Genomic DNA, 24898 nt, shown 5'->3' with positions numbered 1-24898 from the left:
ACATTAATAATTTAAGGAAATAATTTAGGTTACATAATTGAAATTGACGTCATTGAGAGAACGTCATTGTTGCTATGGGACCAAAGGTCATTCGCAACAATGTTCAAATATATCGTTTGGTATAATTTAAAACTAATTATAAATGACAAGGTATTTATAATCTCAAATATAATTTTATTATATATTTGGATTAGTTTTTTATTATTATAGTTTATTATTATCGTCTGGTAACATGAAAGGGCAGAAAGAAAATAAATAATTAGCGCCGGGTGGTCTACAATTAATCGGAAATTATATATTTCTCCAAGGAAACCATATAAAAAGGACTTGCTTTGTTGAGCAAATCTTTGCAAATGAGGCAGAGGTCGTGTATCATGCTAATCTCTGCTTTTCACTTTTTCCTTAATTCTTAATATTATCTCTATTTTGATCAGGATAAAGAGAGGGAACGTACGTGTAAAATGTTTGATACCTTGTATGCACGATGTAATGCCTTTTTTTCCTCAGTCACATTTTACTCTCGTCAATGAATATAGTTTTATAAATAATAACTAGTCCTGTAATTTGATCCGGGCAGCTCGCGAGTTCGCCCGGATCGAACTCGTTCTGATGGGCTCAACTCATTTAGTTAAACGAGCTCGAGTCCGAGCAGAGGTTTTGACTCATTTTGTTAAACGAGATGGCTTGATTCGACTCGTGAAAATTAACGAGTCGGATTCATGTATCGTTTCAGGCTCGATTTAGTGTTAAATTAAATGAGCCGGCTCGCCCAACTCGTTAAAATCGGCTCGTTTAGCTAAACAAGCCAGCTCGACTCGTAAAAATAAACGACTCGAGTTCGGACAAAGATTTAGGCTCGTTTTCTTAAACGATCCGGCTCGGCTCAACTAAATAAAATTCGGCTCGAATTATGCCCGGCTCGAAACTCACCTTGACCGGACCAACTATAGAAATTATTGTTAAATAATAGAGGAATGCTATTTAAAAGCGGGGTGGGACTAGGAGAGTGAGAGTCAATTTTTCTTTTGCACAACACAGCTGGGAGCACATACTAAACATGAAACTCAGCAAATAGCTGGAAAATATCACAAGCGTAAAGGTTAAAATCTGAAATACAACACAAGACATGCATGCACACTGGACGCAAAGAAAATGCAACTGGAAACACTGTAAATTTAAATGAACTCGGCTATTATCGGACCATATTTTCAGCATCCGGGCCTGCGGTTTTCTTTTTCTTCATTAAGTATCGCACGAAGCGAAAAAGAAGAACCAAAAACGAGAGACAAAGCAATCCCACCCACGCCACCACTCCAATTATAAGCGCCGTAAACGTATCGCTAATTTTCTTAAATTCCACCGTCGGGGTGGTGGCTATAACCGCGCACACATACGCCACCGTCATCGACGACAGCGTGACCCACATCGCCACCCTTATGAGCCAAATCTCAATCCTCCGTTTCAGGCTAAACCCACTCACGTACAGAAAGATCACACTCAGTGCAGCCATAAGCGAGATCGTGTTAAAAATCCAAAACACATTGCTTAAATCTGAGTAGAAGTAAGCGAGAAGCGAGGATCCAGGTTGAAGCATGTAGTTATTAGCATCTTGCTGGGTTGGGGCTAGATTGACTTCGGAATCCTGGGCAGCGACGGAACCAGGGGGGCTAATGGCGGCTTGGTAAGCCATTGCGGCTATCACAGTGGCTCCTACTAGGATACTTTGGTCTTTTTCTTTCTCGGACTTTTTAAAAATGGTGATATTTTCCCACATCGACATTGCGGTGTGTTGTTAATATGATGCACGGAAGGTGTTTTGAGATGAGATGGGAGGATGGTTCTGGTACTAACCGCTATTATTTATAGAATCAAATGGTTGCCTCGGTCGGCTTTAAATCGAGGGGCATGTACGGAGACATAAATATCAAAATTAGTAATATAATTTTAGTTAAATGATTAAAGCAATTATAATTGCATGTAATCACATAATCCATAATCAAAGAGTTCTGCATTAAAAGTGACATACTATACAATTTTTTTTTTGAAATATCGCATTATTTTTATACACTCCACAAAAAATAATTTTTAATAATATAGAATAGTAGTAGTCTAGTACATCCGATATTTTCATCCACTATCTCTATCTTATAATAATATAAACACGGTTAAACTCACTAATATTCTTCATAATTTCAAATTTATTATTAAACATAAATGAGTCCCACCATTTTATTCAATTTTTATCTAACTTTACTCATTTTTTATATTTTTTCATCTTCTCACTGTCCACACCGAGGATATATAATTCGGTGGGACGGAGGGAGTAGAATCTCAATTAACACCGGCTCATGTTTGATTAGGAGGAGATTTGTTATCGCTGGTTTCCAGCAAGTCCTCTGTGTTCAGGAAATAAAATTTATATGCTCGGTTTTGAAATAATTGATGTTTTTAATTTTTTGATATGTATTTTTATAAATATTTATTGTATAATTAAAATTGTGTTTTGAAAGTATTTTGAATAAAGATATCAAATTTGTATATTAATTGATAGAACAAAAATTACAAATATAATAACTTTAATTATAAGATCAGTATATTTAAAAATGCGCGAATAAATGAGAAAGTAAAACTATCATTGGAAACACTTGCAGGAAAATCAGTCAAACATGTGCAACACGAAAAGACTGTTCCCAAGTTGCGAGATATTCTCATTTCTTTACGCGATATTCTCTTGGCATAAGCTCGTATAAAATTTATTTTTATAATTTACTTTTTAATTTTTTGATAAAAACTAAAAACTATATTTTTGTTTACAAAAATATTCGAATAATATATAAAATACGTGTCCAAAGTGGCGGAGGTAGGAAGATTTTTCAGGGGCCGAAATATGAACGCTATTTAAACTCAAAACTATTATATACTATCAGATTTTGTATTAGTATTGGTGATAAAAGTCCATTTATTTTACATTTTTATGAGAAAGCTCAATCTTTTTTTAAGAAAACTCTTTTGAAAATAGAAAATAACAAGTTTATTTATATAAATTTTTATTTGATTGGTCACTCATTCTACTTGCAGTCCGACAAATTTGCAGCGTTGCACATAAAACAAAAATCGTGTCGCTAAACGTAAAAAGTTAGATAGATTCATTTGAATTTGAATAAAAGAACTTGTCTTAATGAATCAAAATTAATAAAAAATATCAGGTAGATATTTCATATGTCCTTCTCATTTTTTTTACAATTTTTTTACATTGCTTGACTCATATTTTAAAACGTATATAATGCATAGCCTTATAAAAAAAAATTAGCAATTTTCTTTTTTATATAAAAATATAGATATTAAATTTTTGCTTAAAGAAATTTAAAATAACTTATTAACCATATATTATAGAGAATTTAAATATGTGCTTGTCGGAGGAAAGATACTGCTGTCAAGAAACTTGGTAGTACTATAAAGAAAACAAAGCTGCAAACGTACGGCAAAGAGTAGCGCAACCTTGAACCTTTTCTTTAATCAGAAAAAAAGAAAAGAGAAGGATCGTCATAATGAATTATACTTAAATATCTTTGGTAGATCAACTTAATTTTAAGTTGAAACCGTATATGTTCTTTTAGACGTCATTAGTAACCACGACGCGAATTGCAGTGTTAAAAACAATTACAGTATGAGTTTTTTTATTTTACGCTGATTGGAGCTGATTCAGCTGAATCATTATTTAATTCAGCTTATTTGAAGTTACTTTTACCGCACCTAATGAATCAGAAACATCTGAGTTTCAAAACCTCCCGCTGACCGAATCATGCACGCATTGTAACTGCGCCATCTTTTGTGACACTCTTGCTACTTGATAATATACTACAGTAATATTTAATAAAGATAACTTGTACTTCCTCCGTCTTAATAGATTGTTTGCGTTTACTGCTCTTAGAAGTATAATTTCATAAAAAAATTAATTTTTTTTCTGAATAAAAGTTTAACATCAAATTTTTTAGTTAGGGAAGGTTTTTTGAAATAATATTATGAGACTATACTTTATAAGCGTTTTAAAATACATGCAAATATGTATCATAAAAAAACTTGATGGGAGAGGGAGTATAAATAATCATAGTCGGCTATTTTTGTAAAAGTCTTCGTGAATTGGAGAAAAATACTCCAATTCCTACATCTTGGCGATCTTCAGGCTGAACAGATTCGTTTGAGTGTGTTTTTCTGACTATCCTATAATTATTTCATATTCCGTCAACTATTATCTAAAATTTGAATTAAATATTAACTAATTAATTAATGAATAATAATACATGTTTAAAAATAAATATGAATTTAAAAATAATATGATTCAGTATAAAACTTGTGAAATATATATACATATGATTGGATTATGGATTTTGTTCTGAATTTTATAATATTTTATATGAACAATTTTGATAAGCTTGGATATTAATTAGATTTCATACATTAAATTTAATTCATGTAATTATAATCTTAACAAATTTATTCCAATAAAAGGTAGAGTATGGATATAGTATTCATATATAAGTATCAAATTTTAGGCCTCATTGGCAAGCTATTTGCCGGTATTAATAATAAATTAATTTTCTTAGAAATCAGAATTTTGACGAGACTAATATAAAATCTTTGGTGAGCTGCTACGTGAAAAAGGAGAAGATCAAGATGAATGAGTTTGATAATACAGTAATGTTGAGGGAGACTTGTGAGGAGAACAAGTTAGCCAACGCAATAAATACAGTGGAAGCAGGGTAGTACATAGCAGTTACAGTAGACGAATTTTTTTGTTAAACCGGTGTCCAGGCAAGTTTTCGCGCACTTCGACTAATCCGGTTAAGTTACTAGCACACTCATATCCCGAACATGGTAGCCCACTTACACGTATCAGTAGACATTGTGTTCAATTGCATGGCTGGTTACTGAACAAGTAACTCATTGACTTGTCGACTGAATGTTGGAGCACCACAGAGTTCCTCCCTTATCGTTGTTTGTCAACCATCAATGCCAACTAACTTTTCTGCAATTAAATACTCCCTCCGTTTATTTTTTCTTTTCCTGTTTGTGATGTCGATACTGTTCATAACATGAGACAAATTACTAATTTACATCTAACCTATAAAACTAAATATAGTCATGAGTGATCTTGTTAGATTCGTATTCACGAGTATTTTAATACGATGAAGTTTTTATATTTAATGCTACTACGAAATGAAAGATATGAACGATTAAAAATGTGTGTTGGCAAATGTGAAAAGTACAAACAGGAAAAGTATTTAGAGACGGAGGGAGTACTATTAAGCTAAGATACCGGACAATGCATATGCATACAGCATACTGAGCTATTTCATTTTTTTCCTTTTCTTGCTAAGTGAGGTATCTCATTTTATTTTTACTTTCTTCAATTGCTGCATTATTGCTTGATGCAATCTCTATATTTATTTTTAATATGGAGATCAAAGTGGTTTGCTTGTGGTCAAGTACTTCGTCTTCAAGCGGCAATTGTTGTATTTTAATCGGTACGTTGGAGAAGCTACCTCATCTTGCTTATGGCAAATTTAACTTATTTGTTACTTGTGATATGTGTGTGTATATGCCGACAGAGCACAGAGGGGCCGTGGATAAGTTGCAATTAATTAAACATCGGTGTTTCTAATGTGTGTCCAAGAGAGCTGGTTGAGTGAAATGCCGCTCACTCTGACACACGATAATCACCAACTTTCATGAAAATGACTTGTTTTAATTAGTGAAATTGATGTGAATGCAGGAGCCCATTTATATTTATTATCCATCCACCAATCAAATGTTAATATTTACATCAGAGTTAGTGACTATTTTGTGACTTTGGGAACACCATAGACAATTCGATTAAATATTTTTGGAGAGATTTGGGAAAAATTTCATACAAGCAATGAAAAATAAAAATAATATTTAACAGACTCGAAAGTAGAACAAAATAATAATTTTAGCTACGCAATCTCAGTGTCCTCCGCCGCTGCCTCACCCCTCACATTCTTGTTCCTCATCTCCCCCACCATGTACCGAATAAATCTTACAACAAGACTCATCAACAAAACCACCACAATCGCCACATACACAATTATCGCCACCACAATCCCTTTCCGCGTATTATTAATATTCGATAAATTCGTACTCTTCGGCGTAGTGGCCAGAATCGCACACGCATAAGCTCCCGTCATCGACAACAGGCTTATGCACATGATCAACCGAATGGGCCAGACCACAATTTTTTGCTTCAACCGGCTCGAGCCGCTGATGTAGATCAAGATCACGCTTAGAGCGCCTAGGAGCGACATGGTGTTGAAGACCCAGAATGTGTTGCTTAAGTTGTAGTAGAAGAAAGCGAGGAGAGAGGCTCCGGGTTGGAGCTTGTAGGAATCGGCGTCGTGGGCGGAGGGGGCTAGATTGGTGACGGCGTCGAGTGCGGAGACGCCGCCGGGAGGGCTGATGGCGGCTTGGTAGGCCATGGCGGCGATCACGGAGGCTCCGACGAGGATGTTGTCTTTGTCTCCTTTCTCCTCTTTCTTTTCGACAATGCTAAGCATTTTTTGTAGTTTGGTCATCTTTATGTACCTACCCATTGTCAAACCTACTTACTATATTCCGCTTAGAATAGGGTCGGTTGAGTGTACAATACAATGTCTATGTAATGTTATGTGTTGAGAGTATAATGGTGGTTCTCATCTGTTTTTATAGGAGGAGAGGCGGTTAGAACTGGAGTAGCAAGTTGCTCAGTGAGAGGAGTCGCGGTCTGATTCCAGGGATTGATTCAAGTTGAAAAGAAGAATGTAGTTTGAGATATTTGTATTTGATTTGACTGATTTGTTCTACTTGCCCATTGGGATATCTTGATGAACTCAGCATGTGGTCTGATTGGTCTGTTTTATTTCCTAAATCTATGGCATTGCATTGTTTTAGTAAGTGTCCATTGCAAAACAATTGACGTGCAACTTGTGGGTAGGCAAGGTCGTATCTTCGTTGAAGGGAAGGTGGCTAGATAATAGATATATAGTGACAAGTAGCGGACAAGGACTAAATAGTTGTCAGATACTGATACTATATGATTCTTTTCTTTATTATATAGTACTCCCTCCGTCCCTCTCATTTCTTTACCGTTACTATTTTGGGATGTCCCTCTCATTTCTTTACGTTACCATAAATAGTAAGTTTTTTCATCATTACACCCACTATCTTCTCCCACTATCTCATATTTAACAATAAAAACTACTATTACACCCACTACTTTCCTTCACTATCTCAAATCTATTATTAAATATTGATGGGTCCCACCACTTTATTCACTTTTAACCTAACTTTACTCATTTTTCATACATTGTCTTGGTCTTCGTGTCCCCCTCCAAGGTAAACAATTGAAGGGGACGGAGGGAGTAGTACTCTACTATAAGTAATCCAATTTTATAATATATTTACGATATTGTTGGAAGTGCTCCACCAAACTCGGGTTGACCCAACGTACAAGCTGAAAAGCGAAGGTGTTTGATTAAAGCAAAAACATATCGAAATTCGAGCAAAAGTGAGTTCATCTTCTTTCATCGATGCCTCTAACATCTGTACGTCTCCTGTCAAACTAAAAGCTCGAGTCGAACACATTTACACTAAAAAGTCAGCTCGAACTCGTTTTTTTAAGGAACACATTTATGTATTCGAAATCGAACTCAAATTTTTAACAAATCGAACATTTATTGAACCGAGCTCGAGTGTGTTCACGAACAGCTGGGTTCGTGAACAGTCCTAGTCAAACATGCATCATACAGCTTCTTCTCCATTACCTCAATATTCATACGGTTCCAGTGTATAATATCATCTAATTCTGACCATTACCATCTATAAGACCACTTCTTCTTCTTCTTTTTCGATTCACTTCATGCATACTAATGAATAATCTCTGATCAGGACGCATTTTTGAAAAAGAAACCACACTGCTCATATATATATATATAAAAGTACACGGTAACAGCAAATTAGCAATGGAGAATATATTCTCGAAATTAATTCATTTTGATACATAAATATATAGAGAGAGCCATAGATTTATTAAAATAATAAAATCTGCATGTTAGCCTAAAAAATTATCAAATTTAATAATTTTTGAGACTGTATATTATATTAATTTATCATATTTGACAAATTTTAATGTATTTGACAAAGTTATAACTATATATGCTCAATAAATTTTTGGACCGAATAACTTATGAGTTATTTTAACTGAATAATAAAACTATAATTATGGGTTATGCTATGAAGAATTACAAAAGTAAAGTAGGTTATAAAAAGTATTTTATTAAATAAAATGGCTATGAAATAGATTATTCAAACCTCATATTTTGCAGTTCTATTCAGTTTTTTTTATATGTTATATAACACATATTTTTAACTAAAAGTTACTGTAAATAAGATTGTTTAACAATCCCGCATGCTCTAGTTCATGTTTGAAACTAGGGAACAGTGTTAAAATGAAATTTTTGACATAATTAGCTACAAGTAGACATGCACTCAAATACGATATGTTGAAATGATGGTAATGCTTTTGCATCTCAAAATTTAACGACATTTTGTGCATGTATTTGCTAGATGTTAACAATATTAACTCATTTTTTTGTCAAAAAAAAAAACAATATTAACTCACTTCATAGCTTAAATCATAACATATATTTCTCACTGGAAAACTTCTTCCAAATAAAAACCTAGCTAGAACTCAACCAAGAAACACATCCAATAAGAAGAAAAAGAGTACATCCACCATATTTAGTCTAGATAACTAAACTAAGGTTAGAAAAAGAAAAAAGACTTCTTCGAATATATCAAATTAAATTTATTTCAAAAATATAGTGCAACCTCATTTCCAACACTAGTAATCTGAAAATGTTGCAACTTCAACTGTATTTTTGAAAATAAATATGAAAACATGATAATTTTATAAAACGCAGGACATACTAAACATATTGTAGTGCAGTTTATAAAACCAATTGTTATACATGTTGATTACGTTGTAGAGCATAATTTTTAACTCGTCGGATATTTAAAATATTGTTGAACAAAAATAAATAAATTTTGAACAACTAGATTGTATTTTTATCCAATTTTGAAGAATGAGGATTCAAAGACTCCGCAGAAGTTAGGATCCCAAGAAACTTAACTCTACGTATGAATTGTAAAATTCGTATTTTATCATAATATATATTAATTAATAATATTTTATATAAAGATGATTTGATGATTTAATTTATGTTTATTATACAAATATAGAAATATGTATTTAATTATTAGGATCGCGTTCAAGAGAGAACCCGTCCTTAAAATATAATCGTAGAACCACTAAGGTTCCGTTGCAGAACCCCAAATTTTAAATAGATTTTTAGGATCCTAATTTAAATATGTGTTTTTTCATGTTTTTTCATCGTTGTATGTGTTCAAAAATAATTTAAAAATATAATACATAAATATTAATAGTTTTTGCATGTGAAGTGAAGTTATGCTGAAGAACCTAAATAATATTTTAAGGTAAGATTTCTATCATTCTTTCTCTAATGGTACTCTCTTCAACATGACTCACAATTATTGAATTGTTGTAATACACTATATTTTCATTTGCGTCATTTACTATGGAACTTGATTCGTCGATGGCTGTCGAGTTTATAACTTTAGGCTAGTCTCCGCTTATATTTTAACTTTTTCAGTTTCATGTTTCATAAATTTTATTAGGAACTCCCCTGTTTAAATGTCATATCCATAATTAAATCGTTAACCAAAGCAAATTAAGTTGTCGCATCATAACAAGATGAAGCGAAAAACAAGAACAAACGGAAAAAAGAAGAAAAACAGTCCCTTCCATGCTATTACATTCCGATCCAATTATAAGTGCTCATGTCACATTTGAATTATATAGTGCTCTATCCATTTTAAATTTGATGTCCACGCGTGTTTAAAAAAAAAAATATTCATAAATTAATTGTATTAAATTATCATGTGGAATATGAGATAAGAGATATGTGAAATAGAATTGATTTTGAAAATATGATTTTGCATTAAAATTTGAAATAAATTATTTTGAAACAAATTTTTTTCTTGAAAATGGACATATAAATTGAAAGAGAGAAAGTATTATTTTAATTGGGTAAGAGTACAAAACATGCATAAAATAACAACATTATAAACGTACAGAATAACAAAATACGGCTAGCTGGGAGCTATATATGAACTCCAAGTTTAAATCACAATGCAACAATGCAGAGTGAGCATTACAAATTGTATCATTATCCGGCACTATGACATCGACTTCCTCTTCACTTGTTTTCTTCTTTGTAATCATCCTCACCAAGTAGCGGACGAAGCGAAAAACAAGAACAAGCAAGGACAGGAAAATCAGTCCCATCCATGCAATTACTCCAATTATGAGTGCTCTCAGTGTATTAGAAATTTTATGAATACTACTTTCAGTTGGGAGGTGGCTACAACTGCACAAGCATAGGCCAGAGTCATTGACGAAAGAGTGATCCACATGGCCAACCTTATGAGCCAGATGAAAATTGTTCGTCGCAGACTTGCACCACTAACGTACAGAAAGATCACACTTAGAGCAGCCACCCAGTACAAAAAAAATCGGATATTTTTGACCGGCTTATTTTTGACCGCTAGCAGTCAAATTTTTGATCGATTACTTTTTGGATATCTAATACCATTTCTCTGGTTTCTCTGGTACCAGAGAAAATAGTATTAGATATCCAAAAAATATTACTCAAATTTGAGTAGTAGAATGCAAGAAGCGAAGCTCCAGGTTCGATATAAAAAAGTCTTTGTCCTTCTGAGGCATCAACTGCAGACACGCCGCCAGGAGGGCTAATAGCTGCTTGGTAAGCCATTGCAGCTATTACAGAGGCTGCTACCAGTAAATCTTTGTTCCTCTTTGTCTCTTTCTTTCCAAAGATGCTAAATTTTCTAGACTTGTTCACCATCTTTGCTCACTGCACAATACTATTGTGTTGGATGATATTTGTGACATAAATGGCTATCACTACAAGAAAAAACACTAAAAGCCACCAAACAAAAGCGACCATGTATAAAAGCCACCAAAAGCGGTGGCTTTTATTGAAAATAGAAATTTAAGTTGACTGAGAAACAAAAGCGACCGTGTTTGGTAGCTTTTGTTGGGGGTCGCTTTTGTTTGGTGGCTTTTATGAGGGGTCGCTTTTGTTTGGTGGCTTTTGAATATAAAAGCAACCGGCTAAGTCTTGCGGTCGCTTTTAAGTTTCATGTGTTTGAGCGGGAAATTTCCCGCCTGAGAGAAGTAAAAAAATATAAAAACAAAAGCTACCATTTAATAGCCGGTCGCTTTTATCAAGAATAATTAATATGTGATTTTTATAAAAACGTTCACGAGTTACACAAAATATGTTAATATGAGTTGATTTTTGTGATGTGAGGAAATAAAAGTAAATATTTATTTATATATTTTTATAATAGTCAAGATTAAATAATTATTTTTAAATAACTAGCGTGGTCTATAATATTTGATTTTTTTTCCATTCAATCATAAATATCTTAATATGTGTTGATTTTAATTATGTGAAGAAATAAAAAATAACGGCTTAATTGTGTCTTCTCACAATACTCAAGAAAATTAAACAATTATTTTTAACTAGTTTTGTCACGAATGATTATTTTCATTTTTCTAGAATTATTTTTTTATGCAACGAGTTGATTTTATTGAGATGAAAAAATAAATATTAAACCCAAATTTATTTGGAATATTTTTTATAATTTTAAAAGTTGTCGAAGTTCCAGCTAGCTTTTTCATAATGATCATTAATTTTTTTTTAAACATTTTTCAGTGATTCGATTATGGACTATGTCAATATAGTGGGTGTTTTTAGCTAAAGGTCTTTCATTATTCGAGTCTCTTATTGTTGCCTAAATTGGACTGGTAAGACATTATTGGTAAGATTTGTTGAATATGTAACACTTCAATGATATCGGTTTTATTGGTTGGTTATAATTTAAAAATAATATGTTAAATACTTTAGATTGTTAAAATAGAATATATCAGTTCAATATGGTAATACATGAAGTGTAATCTTCCCGCAGATTTCTTACATGCTTGTAGAGGTTCGACAAATATAGTCAGGAACGTTGTCAAGGTGGGTTGTGGTTGGAGTCTGCTTTTTGGAGATATTGATTATATATTTTTTTTGATATGTCAACTCATTTTTTAGGTAAGGGTTGTGGTTCGAGATGTAATGGGTTGTATACAATTGTTGGCTAAACTGGACCTCGAAGACAACATTTTTTATATATTTTGTTTTGACGGATTATATTGGTTGGTCGTATTTTAAATATTGTATGTTATTATTATTTCAAGTTGTTATAAATAAAATGTGTCGTTTTGATATGAGTAATCGATGACGTGATATTTGTTACATATGTGTATAGAAGTCCTCCAAATCTAGTTATTCACACGAGGTTGACTAAAATTATAGATAAGACGATTATATTATTGAAGTATGAGATCTTGACGAGATTATCTTTAATTTATTTGATATATTTTTGTTTTGATTGGTACAATGGGGTGTTATAATTGTTGACTAGGACTTTATAAAGATTTACAGTATCAAATTCACTAGAGGTTGCACAATATTTACGGTATCTAAGTCTTCACTTTCTTATTAATTAGTTATAATAATTTTTTGAATTTATGACTTAATAAATATTTAAAATATTAACTTTAGCAATTTGAAAAAATAACTAAAAATATTTAAAATAAAAATTATTAAAATTGAAAGATTTATTATTTCACAATCATTTGTAATTTCAAATTAAATTTATTATATTTTTCCAATTTAAGAAATTAAAAAAATACTTATAATACTTTAAGCTAATATCTAAATTTCTCATACTAGCAGCTTTTTTTCCATTTTTCATTTTTAGCACCCGCTCCTTTTTTTTCCCTTTCCCTCTCTCTTATTACCACCGCCCTTCTTTTTGCCCTAATCATATACACGCACACACACCTGTACATACACACACCTCGTCTCACCCCTCTTTCGATCTCTAAGGCCCAACGCGAGAACCGAGATCCGCCGGAGAAGTACAAGGTCCTCGTCGACGCCGATGAAGGCAGAAGAAGGCGAGAAGATAATATGGTGGAGATGAGGAAGAATAGGAGAGAGGAGAATCTTGAGAAGAAGCGACCAGAAGGCGTGCAGGATCCGCAAGTCGAGAATCTCTCTGCTACTGCTGTTCTGCTTGAACAGAGGGTATAATTTCTTTTTTGCATCTGATTATGCTTATATAGTTTATTCGATTAGATATTGATTGGGTTTGGTTTAATTTTCCGTCTGTTTCTGTGTTTTAATTACAGTCTGAATTTTTTTTACCATTAGTCTGGAATCTTTGATTTTGATTATTGAGTGGAGATAGGGGTTTAAATGGATTTTGCAGTGGTCCTAATATTTGTTTATATCAGCTCCTTACAACTTGAACAACAAAAGGATTGTCACTCAACTTGATACTAATTCCAATGAGTTATCAGAGACTAGTGTACCTTCTAAGAAGATGAGCAGGTATTGTTAGTGTAGTGTGATTGTGCTAAGAATATTGAAGATAAGACTGGCAGGTTATCAGATAACGATGAACCTTTTTCATACAGGAGAGGAATATAGATATGCAGAAGAAATTAGGGAGAGATAATTTGAAGTCACTCTGCTTATTTAGGTTTTTTTTTCAATTAGCTCTGCTCTGAGGTGAAGGTAATCACTCTGCTTATGTATGTATTTTCTCATGGTTGCAACTGTGTACTTTCCATTGATTGTATATGTGCTTTAAATTTGTTGTTCCTTTGTATATGTGCAGAGTTGGTCTGGCGGTGCATCCTGCAAAAACATATTGGTAGTAACTACTAAAATTGTCTTAGTTTAGCTATTTAAGTAGATTCATTTTTAACATTTCAACATTTTAACATTCTGCTGATATCATCATTGGTTAGATGTAAAATTAGTCCTTCGAAGCTTCTTACTTGGGGAGTTGGCATATTATGAATTTATGAGTATAATCTTAAAAATTGTCTCCTCGTTTTCCTTTTACTACTCTCTGTGTATATGTGTGTCTGCACATACTAATCACTGTTCAAATTTGGAACATTAACATTTTTCTCAGTTACACTGAGACAAACAAGCTCAGTTAGCTTGCATATGATATGTGGGTAGTTATATTCCTTGTTTGATATTGTCCAATTCAGTACTCAGATTGCTACTTATTCTTTAAGATTTGCTTCAACTGCTGGTACTTAATAGAGGCATATTAATGTTGACATTATTACGTAGTGAAGTTAAAGAAGTTTTTCTTTCTCTGGTGAGCTGTAGATTTACTTCTAGCGATAATAACAGATGATAAAATACAAGGATACAAGGGATCCTTGTTGGGCATAGTTTTTAGATGGAATTCTTTAATCAATCTAGAAACATTATTTTCAAATAAACAGTTTTCTAAGGTTGTCGCTGTGAATTTGGTGGTTCCATTTAATTTTAGAAGTCCCTCCTGTTTTTAGTAATGGTTCCAATTTTTTAAAGAACATGTATTTATGCACTGTGTATATGTGTTTATAAACACATAATTACTCATTATGTCAGGTTTGCAAATATTAGACAGTAATCTATAACCATTCGTATAGCTCCTGACTATGTTTTGTTTGTGCAGGATAATAATTTTGATATTCCGATGTACGAAACTGATTTCTTAGTGGGGATTTTGATGCCGATGATGAAAATTACGGGACTATGATTGATTTCTGATATTCCGATGAATTCTTTTTGCAATCTGATATATTTATTATTATGAATTTTTTACGGATCTATGGAAGCTTCATTTTATTTTATGTTTATTAATTTGTATTTTGTTTACACCCATCCCCTAGTAATTGAATGGTTGATTATTTGAATAATTGAATGGTTTATTGAGTTGTGCACTAATTAGGGGGTAGCAACAAATTTTCTTTTTTTTTTTTAGAAATAGCCATATAAAAGCGACCGAAGGGAATTATGGTCGCTTTTCAAATTCCACCAATATTGGTAGCATTTGTATTGTAAGGGCGGGAAATTCAAAATATGGCCAAAAATTTGAAGTGATATAAAGGAATTGAATTTTTAACAAAAGCGACCAGCAAAGTGGTAGCTTTTATATAAAAGCGACCGAAATCCATAAAAGCGACCCTTTTCAAAGCTACCAACTCCGTGCGGTCGCTTTTAATTAAAAACGACCGTATACGGTCGCTTTTAGATAAAAGCTACCAAATTTTGACGGTCGCTTTTAGCCTTTTTTCTTGTAGTGTATGGTACGAACTGGTTTTATAGAATTTTTGCTAGGGTCGTAACAAGTTTAGATCATTGAATTTTTATTTTCCCACGCCTCGTTTTCGGAAATTGCCATACATTGATTCGAGTAGAAGAATTGTTACAGAAAATGATAGGAGTAGTTGCGTTCTAAGTCGCAACTTCTTGCAGAAAATGACATTCTTTATTACTTCTGAACTCTATACAATACTGTATTTTTTTTAAAAAGCATCCCTGTTTCATTCGTGTAATCTAAATTTTGCTTCATTTTGATATGTTTGTAATTTCTAAATTAAAGGATTAAATAAAAAATAAGTATTCTGATTCACTATTTTATGAAATTATTAAGGGAATACAAGCGATGCCCTTTAACTAGATGTTAATTAAACCTGCACGAATTTATTTTTAAACTCCTCCCAAAAGATCTCGTACACTTGGACATAGGCGGATCTTAGAAGGCCAGGGGGCAACTGACCCCCTTAAATTTTATTTTTGTTAATATTATACATATTTTTAGATTGTAAAATTAAAATCGACCCCCTAATTTTTTTGACCCCTCTTAATTTTTTTTACAAAAAATTGATCTCCTTAACTTTATATTCAGTCAGATCCGCCACTGCTTACGGAGTTCTTTCATTGCTTATATATAACTTTTATAAGGTCGCTACTCATTTGTGGATCCTCTACTCAGTACTGATCATATTCATATGTGATTTCTCATTTTGTGAGACAGCCCGCCTAATTACTTTGTGATAAATATTTTCGATACAAGTTGTACAACATCTCAATCACAGTTCAGTCACTTTTTGTACGGTGCAACACCGCTTAACTCCAGATTATATATTATCCGACCAAACTCGCGCGGATTTAACGACATACAATGACACACTACAAATATGGAATAACACAACTTAGTTTCGTTCAACAATATAGTTTAGTATTATATAAATATGTTACATTTGTTAGTTGAGAAAAGATTAATTTAGACTCCTCTCTCAAGAAATACAAGAGATTACTCCTATCACATACAGAATAAATTGGCTTACGATTTGTCTCCCTTATGTAGATTAGTTTAGGTTGACTTCTGTTTTGATTTATTTGTGGCTTGGAAAATACAGTTTGATTTATTTGTGGCTTGGAAAATACAGAAAGTAGTAGAGAAAAATATTATAGTGCAAGTATGCACATAAAACAATTAGCAAGACGCTATCATTCTGAAGGACCGGCATTAAGGTCATTGTCGTTGTTACTTGTTACTAGCTTATAACCCGTGCAATGCACGGGCGGTTATAATATTTGCTATTTTATCGTATATATTTTAACTTAAATTAATATTATTGTTAGAATAAAATTATGATAGAATAATATGATTAAATAAATTTTTTATTTAACTAATGATAAAATTCTTAATAGTTAATTTCGTCAAATGGCTAATTAAAAATTAGGTCGAGCATATATATTTTACTGAGAATGTTAAAATACGGTTTTTTTCATGTTATAATTTAAGGAGATCTATAAAATCAGATATAAATCAACCAATCAATCTTTTAATATTTCATTATTAGTAATTAATAATATAGTATGGAACATCTTAAGTTAAAAAAGACACGTCAAACCAAATATCAACCCATCATACTAACCTAAATGTTTGGTTTAATAGATAATAAAATATATATTATAACATGTTATAAATTAAGGAGGTTTGTGGGTCGAATACCAACCGGCTCACCGAACTCGACTGACCTACCGACTAACTGAACTTTTCGTTTCGGATTTAACAATATTATAATAAATTATAGATTTATAATATTACTTTTAAATTGAGTCCATTAGTATATTCAAAAATAATGTTAATGTATTTTGATTGAAAAATATCACAGGTTATTTATTAATAATTATATATAATAATATTATATTTTTATATATGTAGCTCGTGTTAATTGTAGAAGATCCGTTTTTTAGTTAAGAAATTTAAAAAAGATAATGTGTTTTAGTTAGAAAGGTAATTACTATGTTTCTCGATGTTATTTTAAATGATGGAGTTTTTTTAGTTAGAAAATATAAAAAAAAAAAAAGATAACATATTTTAATTAAAAAGAATAATTGGTATATAGATAGGCCCGTATTTTGGCCCAAGTATCGACTGATCAAACTTTCAATGTTTCGGATTTAATAGTATAATAATATAGATATATAATATCTTTTTTATGTGAATGTTGCATGTGTTATTTTCGGAAAATCGATTTTTAAATTAGGATTCTGAAAAAGATATTGTTCTTTAGTTAAAAAAAAGTAGTTGCCCTGTTGTCCAATATTAATTTTAGAAAATTGAGTTTTTTTAGTTAAAAAATTTAAAAAAAGATAATAGATTTAGTTAAAAAGATAATTGATTATATAAGTAGGCCCATAATTTGGCCCAAGTAGCGACCGATCAAATTTTTAATGTTTCGGCTTTAATAGTATAGTAAACTAATATTATTGTGAGAATAAAATTATGATATATGTAGCCCGTGTTAATTGTAGAAGATCCTTTTTTTTAGTCGAAATATATTAAAAAGATAATGTGTTTTAGTTAAAAAGGTAATTACTGAGTTTTTCGATGTTATTTTACATAATGGAGTTTTATTAGTTAGAAAATATATATAAAAAACATGTTTTAGTTAAAAAGAATAATTGGTATATAGATAGGCCTGTATTTTGGCTTAAGTACCGACTGAGCAAACTTTCAATTTCGATTTTAAAAATATAGTATGGATGGGTATATATTTTTTAAGGTTTGATTTTAGTTTTTGGTATAGTCAAATAGGTCCTATATTGGTTTTCTGTTTTGATATTATATTTGTTTTATGTTTTGATTTGTGTATATTTTGTTTGAAGTCCACTAATTTTGTTTGAAACTGGCTAATTATAAAAGTCCGTATAAAAGCTCGTGTATCGACCGATCAAATTTTTAATGTTTCGGCTTTAATAGTATAGTATTTTTTTAAGATTTGAATTTAGTTTTGGTATAGTCAAATACGTTTTATATTTGTTTTATGTTTTGATCGTATATTTGTTTTATGTTTTTAATTTGTTTATATTTTTTTTTGAAACCCACTAATTTTGTTTGAAACCCGCTAATTATAAAAGTCCGTATAAAAGCCCGGGTGACCGACCGGCTTCAATAGTATAGTATAAAAGCGATTGTATATTTGTTTTATATTTGTATTTGTTTATATTTTATTTTAAGCCCACTAATTTGGTTTAGAACCCGTTAATTATAAAAGTCGGTATATAGATAGGTCTGTATTGGCTCAAGTACCGACTGAGGAAACTTTCAATTTTTCGATTTTAATAATATAGTATGGATGGGTATATATTTTTTAAGATTTGACTTTAGTTTTTGGTATAGTCAAATAGGTCCTATATTGATTTTCTGTTTTTATATTATATTTGTTTTATGTTTTGATTTGTGTATATTTTGTTTGAAGCCCACTAATTTTATTTGAAACCGGCTAATTATAAAAGTCCGTATAAAAGCCGTGTATCGACCGATCAAATTTATAATGTTTCGGCTTTAATAGTATAGTATTTTTTTAAGATTTGAATTTAGTTTTGGTATAGTCAAATAGGTTTTATATTTGTTTTATGTTTTGATCGTATATTTGTTTTATGTTTTGATTTGTTTATATTTTTTTTGAAGCCCACTAATTTTGTTTAGAGCCCGTTAATTATAAGAGCCCGTTAATTATAAAAGTCCATATAAAAGCCCGCGTACCGACTGTTTAGAACCCGTTAATTATAAAAGTTCGTATAAAAGCCCGCGTACCGACCGACCAAACTTTTAATGTTTCGGCTTTAATAGTATAGTATAGATGTGTAAGAGCTTTACTTTTTCACTTGATAAGTAAGTCACTTAATTTATGAAATTATTATATATAAGTGTGCATTTTTCAATAAAAATTACTAAATTATTTGAAAAAGGTTATTACTTATTTTAGGAAAAAAATCGTATTTATTTAATATTTTTTAAAAATTAAACATTTAATAGATATTTAACATTTTTTATTTGCAGACTACAAGTCAATTATTTTTAAAAAAAATAGATATTTATGTTTTTTTTTTTAAAAGTAGTTGCTTATTCAGTAAAATAAGATAAGTTAAACACACAAAATATATTTTCAACAAAATATTCAGTTTACTTATATATAATAGTCGTAAAGAGGATAATCTGGTAGTGTGAGATCAAAAAATTAGATGCCGAATATTGACAGGAAACCAAAAAAAATGCTAAAATTTACCTCTGAACAGACAAACTTACGATGGCTGATTCTGCATAGGGATGGGCACGGGGGCACTTCGGGGGCGGGGAGTGCTATCCCCGACCCCGATCCCCGAATTCATGATCCCTCCCCGACCCCGTCCCGAACCCCGAACGGGGATTATTTTTCTCCCCGATCCCCGCCCCGAATGGGGAACGGGGATCCCCGCGGGGAGTCGGGGAATTTTATTTTTAATAAAAACATAATAATTTATAATATATAATATATTTTTTAATAAAAAAACAAACTACTAACTCCTAATATACTAATAAAATAATATTATCTTATATTTCAACATCAAATCATATTACAATTTGTTTATAATATAACTAAATGATAATTTAATATTATTAAATATATTATATTATAATATATTTATAATCAATCAATAAAAATAAAAATTATATTTTAATTTTATTTATATTATAAAGCTTATCTATTTCAAATAATATATTTAGTATAATATATATACATAAATATATTATTTATATATATATATATATATATATATATAATCGGGGTCGGGGATCGGGGCGGGGAGACACCAATCCCCGACCCCGTCCCGATCCCCGAATTTTTTATAGAACTTTCCTCGATCCCCGCCCCGCCCCCAAAAAATTCCCCGAATCCCCGACCCGAACGGAGCGGGGATCGGATCGGGGTCGAGCGGGGCGGGGTGAATGCACATCCCTAATTCTGCAACTTCAGACATCTGTTCATCACAAATTCCGTCCGTCCTAAGTTCTATTTACGACAAAAAATTTGTCGTGCTTTTATATTTATTGTTGAAAATTAATTTTATTTTCTCTTATTTTTAAATTTAAATAAATAGAAATCGGAGCCGTGAATTTAAAACGACGGAATTTTCATCATAAGTTACTTATTATTTTATCGGCTGATGAGACCCACTTATATGAAACTTACGATGAAAATATGAATTTGCGACCAATTTTTGAACTTGCGACTAATATTTGAACTTTTGACTCGAGAAAAAATGACATTAAAAATCTGTCGTAATTGCACTATTTATGACGATTTTAGTGTTAATAATCCATCATAAATAAGTTTATTTGTTGTAAGGTACTCTCTTTGTCTTTTTTAGTTGTCACATTTCTATTTTTGTTGGTCAAAGTGACTAATTTTTTACCAAGGATTATAAGTCACTCTTTCATTATTTTAAAAAACTGAAAATTACATCTTAAAGTAGATTAAAAATTATTTCCGGTGACATATTTTTTTCATTTTTCACTTGATAAAATATAGTAAATTTTAGTCAAATTTTGGTCAAGTTGACTGGCACAAAGTCAAATGTGACAACTAAAAATAGATGGAGGGAGTAATTTTTTTGCATTTCAAAATCACCAACATTCTTTGCATTTATTTGCTAGATGTTAATAATATTAACTGCTCTAGCAAAAAAAATAAATATAAACTGCACTTTATAGCTTAAATCATAAATTAAGTTTCTCATTAGAAAACTTCTTCCAAATAAAAAGCTAGCTAGAACTCAACCAGGAAAAAACTCCGACAAAGAAGAAAAAGAGTACATCTGTAATATACATAGTTTTACTAATAATAAAAAAAAAGAGAATTTTCAGTTATGTATCTTGTTTTTAAATGGGTATTGGTGAGTAGATTGTGAGAATTTGGGGACCAAATTCTTTTAAGGAGGGTAGAATGTAATATCCCGTATTTTTAGAATAATATTAATAGATTAGTATTAATAATAAAAAAAAGGATTAAAATTGAATTATGAATAGGATTTAAAATTGAACTAGGATGATAGAGTTAGAATATGGATCAGACTATATTCGGATAATGGATAGGTTTACGATTAGGGTTTCAAGACTCTATATAATGATTGTGTTCCCTCATTCTTTTATATACACTTTTTAGAGCCACCCAACCTTCTCTTCGTTTTTATTACAAAAATTCGCAGGGCTTTATTCTCACAAATCAGCTGTCTTGTAAAATTCGTAGTAAATTCAATTATTATCGGAATTTGATGATTCTTGATGTTTCGGAAAGCTCTTTCAATCTCCTACAACTTTCGTTCACAATGTTTTCTCAGATTATGTTTCGAGCTGTTCTCAAAATCACCAAACATAGTCAGACCCTGTTCATTCTTTGAGTTCTGAATCAGCGAACGTTTTATTTAATTCCCGATTCGTTATGTGTCCATTTTTGATGAGCCTTACCTTTTCGGAAAGGTCTTTTTGTTCTCTACGACTTTCGAGTTTTGAGTTTTTCCAGAAAATATCGTTTAGAGGGTCAAAACAGTCGATTATTAGTCTGGGCAGATTGGAATAATGGAGAAATTGGAGTTTAAAATAAAGTCGGGGTTCGGGAGTTTAGATGGTCCCTTGTGAGGTTCGTTAGTGTTTGATTTTCTATTTCCGATGTACGAATTTCATGACAGTTACTCGTATCAGTGCTGTGAGTATACGAGCACATCTCTGGAATATGAGATTGTGTATAGATCATGATCAATAGTGTTTTCTTCTCGTGGATTACCGGAGAAGAATTCTCTGTTTTGTACTCTGCTTTGTGCTAGTACATATTCGTATAAGAGACCCTTATGGATACATACCTTACTTGATTCAGCCTTATATATGTTCTGCTTCGATTCATTGCACTTATTATCGTTCAATTCTTTTCGACACTGTTTCATTTGATATTTCAGTCTTGATTTAAAACGTAAGACAAAATTCTTTCAGTTACTTTAAACTTAGTTTTGTTTTAAAATTATATTCGTACTGGGCGTTTGGCTCACTCTGTTTATTTTCTTTCCGCAGGAATTCAGGGGTTAGCGGGACTTGAGATGAGTGCTACCCAAATTAGTTTGTTGGATTATTTGATAAATTCCAGGACTTGGTTTAGTTGATTTTCAAACTTTTATTAGTGTCACTTCGAGATTTTTTATTTACTTTAGATATTGAGATTATTATTTTCCTTCTCAATTTGTATTTTGATATTAATCATGTTCGATTTTCGATAACTATTGCTAAATAATAGCCTGAAAAATTGGGCTGTTACAACATCCATCATCATGTCTAGCCTGGATAACTAAATTAGGGTAGAAAAAGAAAAGAGTATTTTTTTTCAAAAATATCTGAGTTGTATACGGCACAACGTCATTTGCAATTTTTGTTTTTAAGGTGTAGATGAATTGTATCGAAATACAATCTTATTTGCACTATTATTAACTTAAAAATCAATTATATTGCAACCTCGTCATTTGTAACTTCGACGCTGTTTTCGGAAATAAGTTAGAAGACATATATTTTTACAAATTTCCCCAGAAAGTACTTACACAAGACAAGAAGGTTATGAAGCCAGGAGGGGTCAAACCCAATTTGAGAATGGTCACGACATAACCCAAATTTGGACAACCCATCTGCAATAACATTTGCATACTGCAGAATATTGATAAATGATAACCATATGTGCATGACAAGAACCATAGTTCTTTACTTCTTTTGATATCCTCCACTAACGGACCTAACTCCAAAAACACAGACTCCAAAGTCAGGGGGTGTTTGGTTCATGGTTAATAAACTCGGTTAACGGGAATCGAAACCTTAATCCTATAACAAGTGTTTGGATTAGTTATTTGGTGTCATGGAATGGGAACCCCAATTTTTTAGATGGTTAAATCATACCCTTCCCACCCTTTGGGTTACCATTCTCGTTAACCCTCATTGACTCATTCTCATATCCTCCATTCCCATTCCCGATTCTCATTCTCGATTTCAATCCAAACGCCCCCTTAGTAGAGCAATCACTGCAAGTGAGACCCCCTCCACTTCTAGTGGGACCAAACTACAGCCCAACGTCAAATGAAGCCCTTCTCAGAGTCTCAGTGCAGTGTAGTTAACTCATAAGTCATACATAAGAGCATTGAGTTGCCGTATCCTAGAAGAAGTAAGATATGCACAAATTACAATAGGGCCATCGGGCTGGACCGGACTTTTACAACATAATTGAGACGGCTTTATCGGGCCGGGCTTTACACAAAAATATAAGGTCTTCGACTTCGAGGACCCTAAGATCAGGCCGTGCTTTGATCATATCGGGCTTTCTCCAACCGAAACATGCAACCATACATTAACCGTTAAGAGTAATTGGGCGTCATAACTCCGGTGATAATCTTGTAAAATAATGCAAAGATGAATTGGGGTGAAAATCACTGACCCTCTGCATAGAAGCAATTTTTGTAATCAAATTAACTAAACTTTCATTCCCACCAAATATCGGACATCCATTGTTTGAATTATCGAAAATCTACGAGCAAGTATCTTATGTTTCTCTCAATGCTACATTCGTGTGCTTTGTTTAACAGAGAGGTCCAAAAAGATGGAGATGAAGTTGGAGTTGAGCATGTTTTGTTAGTCTTAAATAATGAAAATGAATACTCTCTCCGTCCTAAATTAGATGTCCCTGTTGACTTTAGGCCCTAAATTAGATGTCCCTGTTGACTTTAGGCACACAATTTAAGGTTCATCGACCGTATAGCTATATGACTTATTTTTAAAATTTTATTTTTGTAAATAAAAATTAAAATATAAAATTTTCATTTGCAAAAGAAAAAATAAAAAAATAAATTTCGGAAGTAGGCGGTCAATGCATCTAAAGTTACGTGCCCAAGTCAACGGGGTCATCTAATTTGGGATGGAGGCAGTATTTATTTATTAAAAAATTCAAATCTACATAATATTTCAATTATTTTCAGGAAAAAAAGATATTTACATAATTTTTTTGACTTATTTCATAAATATTTATAAATCAAGATATAACTAACGTGAATCTATACTATACTATTAAAGCCGAAATGTGCGGCCGTTTGGATTGAGGTTGGGAATGGGAATCGGGAATGAGAATGGAGGGTATGGGAATGGGAATGATATGATAACCAAAAGGGAGGGAAGGATATGATTTAACCACCTAAAAGGTTTGAGGTTCCCATTCCATAGCACCAAATAACTAATCCAAACACTTGTTATGGGATTTAAGTTCCAATTCCTGTTAACCGAGCTCATTAACCATGAACCAAACACATTAAAAGTTTGACCGGTTAGTATTTGGGTCTATTTATACAATTAATTATCCTTTTAACCCAAACATATCAATTATCCTTTTTAACCCAGACATATTATCTTTCCTATATCTATGTATCTATGTATATTATAAATCCTGAACAGTGCCACGTCATCAATGCCACATATTTCA

Source organism: Daucus carota, chromosome 8 (assembly GCF_001625215.2).
Source record: "Daucus carota subsp. sativus chromosome 8, DH1 v3.0, whole genome shotgun sequence".
NCBI lineage: Eukaryota > Viridiplantae > Streptophyta > Magnoliopsida > Apiales > Apiaceae > Daucus > Daucus carota.
This window is presented reverse-complemented; position numbering follows the sequence as displayed.